Source organism: Pezoporus occidentalis, unplaced genomic scaffold (genome assembly GCF_034315485.1).
Source record: "Pezoporus occidentalis ecotype Australia unplaced genomic scaffold, CSIRO_AGI_Poc_V1 ctg8, whole genome shotgun sequence".
NCBI lineage: Eukaryota > Metazoa > Chordata > Aves > Psittaciformes > Psittacidae > Pezoporus > Pezoporus occidentalis.
In genome coordinates this window covers 5,786,782-5,798,413 of record NW_026916158.1, presented here as the reverse complement: position 1 = coordinate 5,798,413, position 11,632 = coordinate 5,786,782, and positions in this window count along the sequence as shown.

Genomic DNA, 11,632 nt, shown 5'->3' with positions numbered 1-11,632 from the left:
TCTGGGATCCCCAGGAGCCCTGGCACCAGGCAGGGAGCTGAACCACTGAGCTGGCCTTGCTGGGGAAGCAGCAGCAGCACTGGGGCAGTGAACACTGGGATGCAGCAGCCCCCTTGCTCAGCACCTGTGGGGTGGCCTCGCCTCTGCTCCTCCACATGCAGGACTTCGACACAGGATAGTAAGCACTCACCTGCAGGTGATGGTCCAGCTGGGGAGTTTGAGGAGTTTACTGACTCACTTGAGACAAGGATGGAGGCAGCAGAGGCTCCTGTGAGATGTGCCGAGTGTGGGGCCAGATGTGATGCTTTGCCACATCTGGGGGAAGAGGCTGTGGGCTGGGCAGTGCTGGTGGTGTGGTGATGTGCCGGGGTCCCCCCGGTACAGTCTGTTGCAAAGGCAGCTCTCTGCCTGCTACACGGAGCAAGTGTTTCAGAGCTGATACTCAGGCTTGACACATCAAGGCAGCTGGGAGACTCTGGGGTTTAAATCTCATCATTCAACTTGTAATTGTCATAAGCAAGCATGCAACCAGTTAATTACATTTATATTTATAAATTGTATTTACATTAAAACTCCAACAGTTTGAACCTTCATACTGATCTGTACCTCTGAAAGCTTCTGGAAAACAATGCCATCAGCTACTGAAGTGTGGCAAGCGGCCCGTGTGCCGAAGGAGTCCCCATGTGCTCTAAGAAGTTTCTTCTGGTTAGATCCAAATGGAGTTGCCTTTATTCCAGGTGACTCTGAATGCCAGGCTGGTGTGTCATCCTGAAAGTGTTTTTGACAGGGAGTGCAATAGTAAAGCAAAGCATTGTTTCTATTAGCAGAAGCATCACTCGTAGGCAATTCAAGATGCTTTCCAAATCATCATGACCTTTCTCACTGGCAAAAAAGAAATGAAGTTACAGGTGAGATGGCCCAGATGTTTGTCAGAAGTCTTGAAAATTGTAAGGTTGCTATAACATACAATTTTTCTTTAATTGCACATCCACAGTGTGCTATTACCACTTACCTGTTTGCAACTGTGGCCCATTTAGGTATCAAAAACACCAAGTAAGACACTGGTTACTGTGCTTGGGAGTGAGACCTAAAAACCAGGCCCAGGCACTGTGGCACAGCACCTCTGTGCTCCCCTCCACCCCTCTCTGCATCATGGTTTTCCAACCCTCATCACATCCCTGGCCAAAGCCAGGTGCAGCCTCAAGCATTTGTCTGCAGCTGGAAGGGTGATGGTGGGGGGGTAAAACCCCGTGGGCAATGGGGAAAGCAGAGAAACAGTTTTCTGGGTAACTACCCAAAGTTGGAGAGCTGAAAAGCCAGGACACATTGTCACAGCTATTAGTTTCCCAGAAAGAAAGGTTGGCATAAGTTTGGTTGTGAGAACTGCATGGATTTCATTTTATTTTACATGTATGTTACATATATAAGTATAGCTACAAATATTTCATTTATTTATTTGTAAATGATAAAGCAGAATATGTGTAAAGGAGAAGCATTTCTCCCTGTGCAGCCAGCCCAAACACAGGTGAAGATGGGACAATCTTGCCCATCCAAAATGCTCTCCTATTTCATGCTTCCTCCTCCTCCTCTGGATACTGGTGTGGATCTTCGTGGCAGCCTGGTCTGGTTCTGGTCATTCCCAGGCCTGTGAAGAGCTTTATTCTGTCTCCCAAGAACAACAGAGCACCAGGACAGCACTGGGAGTCACTGACCATGAAAAAAATCATCCTTAACAGCTGCACCCATTGTGCCTGCCCCATCCCCAAAATCTGCTCTTTTTAATAAGATTATTAGTTTTAAGCTTGGTGGCTGCCTGGAGTCTTGGGTAAACTGTGGGGCCACTGGGTTGCTGTAGGAGTTGATTTTCTCCAGTTTTACAGGGGATGCACAATCATTGATCCTGCAGAAATACATTGATCTAACTGGGGCAGAAGATCATTAAATATTTGACTTCCAGGTCTTTCAAATGGTGCCAAGGAGCTGACCCGGCAAAAGAACTATTTTGTAGTGCCTGTGATTGTCCCTGTGACCATTAGCAGTAGCTCTGAACTTGCCTTCACAGGAGCCTGCACAGGAGCCTGCTACTTGAAATGCTTTTTATATAATGATGCTGCTCATATGCATTTCCTTTTCTCTTATACGGGAAAACTAAGTGGGAAAAACATAACAAAGTGAGGTTTGTCTTTCTGGGCAAGACTCTGAAAGCCTTACATGTGGTGAGCAGCATCTGGTAGCAGGAATAATCCCATGGATCCATGGCAGGAAGCATGGTTTTGGATGGCAATCTCGACTGTAGATAGAAACAAGCTCAGCCCCTGCAGCTTCAGTAACATTATAATATCTAGTAGACTCAAACCTTGCAATAGTTGAGTCTTTTATAGGAATTATGGAGCAAATTACTGCTGTGTTAGAGGATGTGCAAAGGCTTTATGTTGTGTTTTGGTCTCTGTTGCGGCCCTTCTGCAAGTATTCCTCTCCCTGGTCCCTAAATTGTGAGGGTGGTGTTTCAGGGTGCTGGGTAGTGATGCTGTAGGTGGGGCACCAGCAGCAGTCACACCATCCCTGTGGCTGTCTTCACAGCAGGCTGCTGAAATCAAGATCATGTACTTACCATTTCTGTAGCAACTGCTAAAGAAGCTCTTACAAAGGCCCATTGGCAGCAGTCTCAGAGCACTGCTCAGGGTAAGTTCTACATTGCTTGAGTTAAACACACACAATTGAGATCTGTGGCTTCACATTTTTCAAGCACATATGCAGCTGCAATAAGGCTTAAAAACCAAGAAGATGACTCTGCATGTCTCTGTGTGTGTGTGTGTGTGTGTAATATATATATACATATATAAAGGCATTACCTCACAGCTCAGAAATCTCTACTGCCAGCAAATATTTGCTGTTAGACTATTGAGAAACAGAGAAAGTGAGTGAGAAAGGCTGAAACACTCCTGCCTGACTCTGATGCCTTCCCAGGCTAGGTCAGTTCTTCTTTTAACACGTTTGGTTGCTCTTCCAAAATGAAATGTATTTTTCCAATTAAACAGAAGGTGGAAATATTGCAGGGCAATGATATTGGTATCAAGTGTGTTGTCAGGTTTCCCAGACTGTCACAGTTAACATATCCTATTTTATTCCTTCTACTAAAAATAAACATAAGAAAGACTGAATTGTACTACTTCTGCCCTTGCAATAATTCCTTCCAATTAGGACTTGAAGCCTTTGACTCTGTGGAAAGACTCCCATTCATGCAGTGAGTTTTGGCTGAGGCTTTTAGTGCTACAAATAATGAGCATCTCTTCCTATAATGCTCACATAATGAGGATGATTTGATCCAGTTTTCCTTCTGAATAGAATTATATTACTTTCTAAAAACTATTCCAGGATTTTAACCTTGATCCAGCATCATCCTTAAGCACATATTTAATTTCAAGCCCCCTGATGGCAGTAAGGCTCCTGGGAGGCCGGCCGGTGACTGCCAGAGTGCGGTGGCTGGATATATGAGCAGCTGAACACATAAATGCTGAAATGTATTAAAAAGCAGTAACAACCAAAAGGCAATAAAGGACAATTTGTCACAGCTGGAAGGATCACTGCAGTGGTCTGGAATAACCAGAAAACTATTTCTTAAATCTTTTTTTTTACAGGGGGCATCGTTTTTCCAAGCCGTGCTCCGCGTTAGTCATGCCATTCCTCAGGAGGCTGCCATGATCCAGTCATGAATTTCTGAGATGATTTCATCTCACTGATATTTACAACTTAGCCCAAAAGCTCAGCCTCTTCCTATTATTTGTGGTTAAATATAGCAACGGATTCTTTCCCATTCCTTTTTCTCTCAGAGCGGTTTTTCTGCCACCCACACAAATCGCATGAGTCAGGAGGCGCACGAAGGAGCGGGTCCCAGCTCGCCAGGCCCTTGCCGGCTTCCTTTGTGTATCCCAGGCTCACCCTGAGCATCAGGAGGTGAAATAATGTCTGTCTGCTTGCAACTGGGGTGCAGCCAGAGGCGCTCACCCCACACCCCAGGGATACACAGGGATCTTCCTCACCTCCATCAGCTCCCTCATCCTGAGCAGGGTCACCCTGGCTGCATCCTGGCTGCTTTTCTGTCATCCCACACTGGAATTTTAGGCAGCCCCAGTTTTTGTGTAACCCACTGCCATGGAGGATGTAGGGGTCACTAAGACTGAGGCAATGCCCCAGGGGGTGGGGAGGGAGCACTGACCTGCTGAAGACCCTCTACCCTTCCCTTCTGTCTTCCCCTCTGTCTGAAGATGCTGTGCTTCTACTAAATTAAAAACTTACCTCCCCAGTTTTGTCAGCAGTTGCCCAGACCCCTCAGAGGCCCTGTGCACAGGCGACATGTTGCATGCAGAGGGTTTTTGCTGGGGGTAAATCCAACAGCCACCCCAAATAAGGCCGGTCAGGGCATTGCCTGATCAGCAGATCAGTAGGTTGTTAAAAATTAAATAAAAAGAACAAAAGCTGATGGCTGTTTTGCCAGGGGTGGGTGTGCGATAGCAGTGGGGCAGATGAGGGGCTGTGTGCTCATCAGGGTAGCATCCTGCCAGTGCTGCCCACATGAAGCAACGCAGCCCTGTGAGCATCTCTTAGGAAAAGCATAAGAGGGGGAGGTATGAGGATGCTGAGGATGAGGGGGGCAGTGTGGGGGTAGCAGCCACAGGGGAAGGATGAAGAAACGGGGGAGGTTTGACCCTGCTATATTTAACTGCAGCATTTATGTGCTGTAAATAACCCTGCTGGCCTTGGAGGTGGCACAACAAACAGGAAAGTCTCCGGTAATCCTCCCTGCATTCACTTCTCAGGCCTGGGGCGTCCTGCTGGTCACCATGCAGCTGGGCTTCAGTGGGTCCCTTTTGGGCAACCCACATACTGGTGGGTCTGGATGCAAAAGAGCAAATATTCAGAGCTGGGAAATGTGGTGCGTGGGTCCTGTCAAGCCGAAATAGCACATTTGCTGTTTCCTCCCCAGCGCAGATCCAGCCCTGGCTCTCTGTACAGACTGGGTTTATTAGCCAGGTTGCATTTGGGTGAGCTGATGTTTAACTTCTGAAAGTCAGGATAAAAATGGGAAAAATGTATCATGGTTTCGCTGTTGAGAGAAGAAAACCCCTCCACGCTGCGTACTGAGGTTGCTACTGTGAAGCTCAGCCCTACCAAGGTTGAGGAGCACAGGAAGGGAACAACGTGTGGGATGCTGATCCCAGGCATGGATGAAGCAGGGGCTGTGGAGCAGGGCTGGGGGTGGGAGATGGCCTTGGGCCCTCCTGTTCCACAGAAATCAACCAAAACAAACAAACAAAAGAAGTAAAAACAACTGAAGTGACTCCTGGTGGAGCCCAGGGCTGTGGGTACTGGCGCCTCTGTGAAGAGACACCAGAGCTAGCTGATACCAAAGAGATTACATTGCTCAATAATTCTCTGAGGACTGGGTTAAATTTCTTTTTCTTCTTTCATTGCTTCCAGAATAATAAACCAGCAAAGTATATTACACTCAGAAGCAGTTGGGTTGCTATGGATAAAAGTCTGGGATGGTTTTTACCATCTGTAGTGTCAACCTATCCTCTACTGCCCAGAGCTGTGGGTCCAGGTGCACCTTGTCAGCCTCTATGTGATAGGATCTACTAGTCATACCCTCTGGTGTCAGTGGGGTCCTCCCATCTACCAGACAGGTCAGAAGGATGTCCCTGTGCATGAAGGACCTCCCAGGAGAGGGGATGTCCCATCCCTGCCATCATCAGCCTGGCACCACTGCTCTGGCTCTTGCTGCAACTTGTCCTCCACTGGAAGGCTGCATCACTACCTCTTCTGATCCCCCCATAGTGCCATGCAGAACAACTCTGTGAATTTACTATATATCCATCTGCTGGTAGTTAACCCCTGGTCCTGCTGAGCCAAATGTCTAAATCTGATGGCATAGGAAAAGGATTGTCATTGCCATAGGTGTCACAATGCCTTTTGCAAAGCCTGGCACTTACCACTAAAGCCAGTGTTTTAAATGGAAACACATATTTTAGTGTATTACAGGCATTGTCATCCCCCCATCTACTTGCTGTATAATTAATTCATTGCCTTTTTAGAGCCATTGTTTAATGTCTCTCCTGTTGATTTGCTATCTAACTGGTAATACTGCTAAATTCCTAACACCTTTCAGTGCTGTCTTACTTGGCAATGCTAATGGGTGCCTCACCAGTTTGGACGTGCTGAATGGCATTGGTAACCCCAGTTCCCATTTGTCAAAACGTCCCCATCCTTGGCAGTGTTCAATGCCAAGTTGGATGGGGCTTTGAGCAACGTGGTCTAGTGGAAGGTGTCCCTGCCCGTGGCTGGGGGGGGGGGGGGATGATGATGAACTGAATGAGCTTTAAGGTCTCTTCCAACCCAAACTGTTCTCTTATTATATGAGTATATGATTTCCAAGGCAGCTCAAACTATTGCTGTGCCCAGCAGCTGGCCAGCTGAGGCCCTGTTAGTGTGGGACCTGCTCAGGGAATTCCCAAGGGCTTCCTATTCTGTTTCTGTTTTGGGTTGTGGTTTAAGAAAATACACACAGGTAAATTATTTGTATCTCAGGTTTTCCTGCTAAGGGTTTGGAGTGGAAAACTGGCCCTGGGAACAGGCAGCGAGCGTGCTCCCACATCACCTCACCCTCAGACAGCACCACGCATCTACTTTTTCATAAATGGACACAAACTGATGTAAGAAACAAGATTTTCAGTGAGAAATAGAGATTAGCATAAAATGGGTTTGATGGCATCAGTACAGGCTGGAATAACTGTAATTATTTTGGCGTGGAGGAAGAGGTTTTTCTGGCCCTGCTTTGTAGGTCTGGTCCTCACTTAGCAAAGCCACTCATTTTGGATTCCTCTCGTGACAACAGTTTTGCATCACTGAGACCTGAATTGTCATCTGCTCAGGCGATGGCACATGGAAAGCCCTTAATTCTGACCACACTAGGCAACATTCTGAAACAGCAGCAATTCAAAGCATTTCTGACAATTAAATGGAAATTATATCATTTTAACAAAATAAGCTGCATGGTAATTTAGTGGTAGAGGAGAAGAGAGTACTCAGGAGCGCTGGAGTATCATTTGGGATATGGAGATTTTCATGCACCACCTCCAGATAGGTATTTTTCAATGGAGATGGAAAGCTCAAAGTGCACAGTTCATGTGCAGTGCCCGTCTATCAGTGTGGGGCTTTTTACAAGTTAAATACAATTAAAGAAGAGATTAAAAATGTGTGAGTCTGAGCCCAGAGCATCCTCATCCCTTCCTGTGCCATGCACGGCATCTCAGCAAGTGCTTCAGTGCAAATGAAGGCATGAGGCATCCTGCAGTTTTCGTCATCTCTTGGGGATCCAGGACGAGCACATGACGTGGAGCAGAATGGAGTAAATACAATGAATATCCAGTAAATACAGGTGGCATAATTATGAGACACAGGTGTTCACCAATTTCTGTGTAGTAGGAACTCCAGCAATATATTTATGGCTTTTTCAGCTACAAGAAGATGGCTGTTTGTAATTACTTCTCCAAGTGATGACACGGTGTCACAAATGGTTATATATGTGTGATGTTTTCATTTACAGCTTCCAGACAAAAGCCTGTCTGCAGAGAAGTTAGTGGAAATGAAAACCAGCCAATGCCTGTATATTATACAAAGGCCTGTATGCAATTATGAAATCAGAAATAAAGCAGGATGCAGATGGAGGCGTTGGGATCCGTCCCCTGCTGATGACGGTTGTATTTCTTTTAGCTAAAATCCAGGAATATTTGCTGTGGCTGTGATGTGTGACCTCTCCTGGGGGTCCCTGGATATCATTTCGAGGAGAAACACCGACTTTCTGGCCACCACCTTCTCAAATATTTTGATGCCTCTTTATACATATTTTACTGAACAGGCTGACACATGTCTGAGGCTAAAACTCCATTTCTCCCTCCTCTTTTCGTTTTCATTTCCCTCCTGTGCTCAGCTGACCTTCCTTTCAACCGTGCTTCCCGTCTCCCTAGAGCCTCAGCCAGAGGTTTTGTCTGTCCTTTCTGCTGCATCCAGCAAGTTCCTCCGGTTTCCTTCCTCTCCTTTCCTGGCTCGAAGTCCTCCTTTCTCCTTGCATGCTCTCACTGCAAAGAGCAGCCTTTTATTTCAGCAAAAATCAAATTCCAAATAACAAAAGTAGCAAAAAAAAGCCTCTTAAAGCAACTGGGTTTATTTCCAAGTGGGAAGTACCAGTCAGCATCTGCTTCACTGGGAGACGGAGTAGAGACCCAAGCCCACATCAGCAGTAATGCTGGAGTGACACAGCACCACAGCACTTTCAGAGTCATGTCACCGGGAATTGTGCTTTTTAACTTAAATATTTTTAATTAAAATATGAATAAAGCTTCCTGAAGCTTCAGCTGTCAAAAAAGCGAGTGTGAGATTGATTTGTCATATGCTAGGGTATACATGGGGCCGTGTCTGTACGTCTGATGCACAGAGTATGGGATGTGGCCAGAGAAGCTTCTGTAATAGAAAAATTAAGTGCTGGAAACTCAATAAAAACTGTATCTACAAATCTCACATATTTCTGCTTTACAAGATAACATGTTGGGAACTGAGCAATGAAGTAGGAGCTCAGGAGCTTTCCAGTGAGCCCTTTCCTACCATTAACTGAGTGCTGCCTCCTCCGTGACGCTCTCATCCCCGCAATGAAGCATTTATCTATCTATCTGTTTATTTATTTATTCAACGAAATGAGCCCTTTTCCTCCTCAGTGAGCTGCTGTTCTTGCTGCTGGGGCCGGGGAGCTGTTGCCATCTGCAGACGGTTGCGTGCTGGTGCTGGTAAGGCTCGGTTCAGCGGCAGCCAAAAACGATGCTGAGGCAGATTAAAGGGGTTTGGGGACCAGGGGCACACATCCTCAGTCTCAAATCTGCCAAGCAAAGCACCTCTGCTGATAAATCCTCTTATCTCAATGGCTTAACAAGGCTGGAGCTCCCTCTTCGTCCTCCCCTTCATCATCTCCCCCTTTCCCCGGTGCTGTTTTCCTCATCTCTGCAGAAATGAGATGGCTGGTCAGCCTCATCTGCAATGGAAAGGAGCTGGTGTAAGAGTCTGGGTATGATAGTATGGGGATCCTGAAGCACAATTCATGTTATTTACTCTCTCTCAGAGGGGTGCAGGCACAGGACTCTGTCTGGGGCATGGGCTCCAGCTGCACTGGGCCACCAGAGCTGCCATAGGGAACAGCAGCACCACAGCATTTTTTCAGTGGTGGGTGTGAGGCCTCCATCCCATTGCCTGGGACCACCAGCCGTGGTTCCAGTACTGGTGGGCTCCGTTTCCCTTCCTCACCCCTGACCACTTGCCAAACGCTGGAGCCGTACAACAACCCATGACCCTATCGCCTGCAGAAATGCAGCTGTAAGTGCCAGATAAGTAAATGTACCAGCAGAAAGCTATTGGAAAATATTTAGGGGATGGTTTCACCTTGAATCAAGATGTCTTGCTGTGATACATGACAGTACTGAGGAGGAAGATGTAGCTATTGGGAACTTACAGTATTAAAATTGATTCCTGCCTTTTTGGGGCAGGACATAATTCTTCTGCTATCAATAAGTAATGGTCCCACAGCTGCAGGAAGAGCATGTTTAACTTGAATATGGAGCAAGAGCTGGAGAGCAAAAATCTAATTTCGTAATAATGAATAATGACCTGGTCAGCGCTTAGGCAAAGCTGGCGATGGGGTTTCAAGGCAAGCAGTTTATTAGGGGCACAGGGGACATGTAGGAATGAGGAAAAGTTCCAGGCTTTGGAAGACTGACCAGATGCTGCCCCTCTAATTTGAACATGGCTAATTCCACACTTAAGCTAATTGCAAAGGAATTGCATGCGAAGTATGTGACTCCTTTGTCATTTGAATGAAAAGATCTCATTTCCTGACAAAGGGGATTTAACCATGGAGTATAATGTCTTGTCCTGAGCTAACAATCACAGCCCACATCTGAATTTTGGCACAGGGTACTCTCACAAATTAATGTATGAATATGTGAATAGCTGTTCTCTGAACATATTCAAACAAATTCTCTTGCTTTGCACACATTTTAATGATCCTATACATGGCTGGAACACATGTACTGTTGTACTGGGATGGTGCATGGTGAGCCAAAAAAAGCAAGATTGTTGATTAAGCTTTTCTTAAAAATTATGGGACCACTGAGGAGGTGAGAATCAACTCGAGCACTGAAAATCCTGCAGCCTTGTGACTCAGTGTGTCATGGCTGGCTTGGGCAGAAAAATACCTGGGACCATGAAGTAGATGACTCAGGAGCATTTACATCACTTTTCTTTATACCTCCTTCTTGTTTTCTGTAAGTACTCTGGTAAATACAGTAGTTGCTCAAGTAGTACCCAAAAAGTAAATGTGTAGAGTGTTCTAAATAATAACAACAAGAATATAATTTATAATGACCTTTAATAATAATTATTATAATAACAATAATTAAAAGTGTCATTCTCAACGTCAATGCTGAAAAACCCACTTCTGAAAACCCTGGTCAAATCTCACCCCTCAGACAAACTGCTACCTGCCATGTATTTGGCACATATTACTGTGTTTATGTGACTTGTCTCCATTTATAAAATCGGGTAGTCTCCAGTGGAAGTGGCATTGCTCACTCCCTGCTTGATGGCTGGGACAGAGACAGGGTTCGGGGGATATATCTGCAATCGAGGAGGGGTTGTAAGAGGGTCAGGATGCTCTGGTTAGCTCTGGGTGGCTGTGTTCGTGGTACTCGCCCGAACAGCTCAAACAGAGCCTGATTTTGAGGTGAAAAGCGTCTGACACCCTCAGAAAAATCTGACAGCATCTCAGAATCTGCAACCTGAACCCTCTGCGGAGTCTTGGAAAGGGTTCCCTCAGCAGACCTCAGCAATAGGGAAATCATGTGCTTCCTCTTGGAGAGGTGAGGCAGGAAAACCCCATGGTGCTGCCTGTGAGTACTTGTCTGAGTTGCAATAAAGAGATCAACTTTCTCCTTCTGTGGGAAGAACTAGATTATCAAATACCATTCATGCTACCCAGAAATCACTATCAGTGATCACTATCCCTGTCCTTGAAAGAAAAACAATTTATGCTTTGGGAAGTTGAATTCAAAACCTCTCTTCACCACCACCACTGCATGACTCCAGTTTGAACCGGTAAAGAGTTGGTGATGCAAAACTGGACTGGAATTTGCCAGTGGTAAATCAGGCCCCCATAGGAAAAGACTTAATTTGAGTGTTTTGGACCAGGCGATGCAGCTGCTGTGCGACTCTACAAACAATGCATGCTGGGCTGAGCCTGCCATGGGGTAATTTATGAATAATTTGTTGGCACAGTTATCAGGATGTTGATTACATGAATATATTTTTTTAAATTTAATTCTGAGAATGTCTGGAAAAAGTCAGGAAAATAATGGTTCAGGACAGGCACCCTTAGCAAGCACTGGGTGGATGGGGCCAGGACAGACAAAATCGCCAGCCCAAACCCTCTGCATTCCACAGCCATCTTCCATTTCTTGTTTCTCTTCCATCTTGCTTTTTTTGTTTTTCTTCTTATTTACTCTTCATTGTGTCCTACTGTGGGCACTTATTTTCA